Raw genomic sequence first — 1,866 nt, 5'->3', positions numbered from 1 at the left:
CCACTTAGGATAATCTGCATCGTCGTCATAATCAACCTGCAAAAATAAAGAGAACGTTGAAATACATATCATGTATGAAAAAAGAGTTTGAGTTAATACATGATTCCTCAACCACTTAATAAAGTGTTGATCTTTCCTTTTGTCTACGTCTCTTGTGGATATACCAGAAAATGTTTTTTTGACTTGAGAAACAAATAGACTGTAAAATCACATTTTATATGAATGAATCTCTCGAATTTGCGCTTATATGAATGAATCTCTCGCAATTATATGTGTTTAGAAGTGTCCATATATGTTACCTTTCAAAATAACGCATCAATGTATCCTCGCAATTGAGTAGAATATAGGTGTGTGCACTATGAGCGTCTTGTTCACTCGACCACCAAACCTCTTTTGACTTCCCACCGAGTCGCCCAATCTGGCTAAAGATGTCTGGAACACCAGCAACTGCATATGTTGGCGCAACACCACCATCATCATATCTTCTTGGATCTCTTCTCCGGGTACGTACTTTTGACGCAAAGTAGTACGATGTGAAGTGAGTAACTTCTTCCGTCAAACTTCCAGCAATTATAGAACCTTCAACTTTGGCGAGGTTCTTTGCTTTTCCCTTCAAATATTTCATGGCTCGCTCATACTGATACATCCATCTGTAATGTATAGGTCCACGAAGCAATGCCTCATATGGGAGGTGGACAGCTAGATGCTCCATGACATCAAAAAATCCGGGAGGAAATATCTTCTCCAAGTTGCACAATAAGATGGGAATGTTCTCCTGAAGTTTTAAGAGTGTGTGTGCTCAGATCCCTGAAAAATGCTTCAATGCATTTTATATTCCAAAAACAATTAAACACATTGTTAGTCATATATTATTTTGCAAACTAAACTGTTATAAAATTATTGCGCTATAAAACACTACCTGCAAGTGCTTCATGTACGTTTGTTGGAAGTAGCTCCGCAAATGCAAATGGCAGTAGTCGTTGCATAAAGACATGACAATCATGACTCTTCATCCCAGAGAACTTTTGACCTTTTTCAACACATCTAGAGAGATTTGAAACATACCCATCGTGGAACTTCACTTCTGATGCTATCCAGTTGAACAACACCAACTTTTTTTCCGAAGATAATCTGAATATCGGAACTGGAACTTGTCCATTGCATTTTATATGTAACTCGCTTCTTAAGCAAATATCCGGCAAGTCCAACCTTGATTTTATGTTGTCTTTTGTCTTCCCTGGGACATTCAATATTGTATTCATGATGTTCTCAAAGAAATTCTTCTCTATATGCATCACATCGAGGTTTTGGCGCAGAAGAAGATCCTTCCAATATGGCAACTCCCAAAATATACTCTTCTTGTGCCAGTTGTGATGAACACCGTAAGAATCAGGCATATTACCAGGGACATGCCAATTGCCACACCAACGAACTGTTTCGTTAACTTCGTAGTAGTCAATTTTCGCTTCAATTTGTTCTCCAGTTAGATATGGAGGAGGAGTGACTCTCACAACCCTTTTTTGCCTAAACAAATTCTTGTTTCTTCGGTACGGATTGCCAATGGAAAGAAATCGACGGTGACAGTTAAACCAACTTATGTTCCTACCATTCTTCAGTTGAAACGCATCTGTCGTTCCATTACAATATGGACAAGCTAATCACCCATGTGTAGTCCATCCAGACAACATCCCATAGGCAGGAAAGTCACTTATGGTCCACAAAAGCATCGCTCGCATCGTAAAATTCGTCTTCGTTGAACAGTCATACGTCCTCCCTCCTGTTGACCACAAATCCTTCAACTCTTTTATCAGTGGTTGTAGGAAAACATCCAGGGACCTTTATGGATGGTTCAAGAATATTTATATG

This window comes from Brassica oleracea, chromosome C9 (assembly GCF_000695525.1).
Source record: "Brassica oleracea var. oleracea cultivar TO1000 chromosome C9, BOL, whole genome shotgun sequence".
In the NCBI taxonomy this organism is placed as follows: Eukaryota; Viridiplantae; Streptophyta; class Magnoliopsida; order Brassicales; family Brassicaceae; genus Brassica; species Brassica oleracea.
This window is presented reverse-complemented; position numbering follows the sequence as displayed.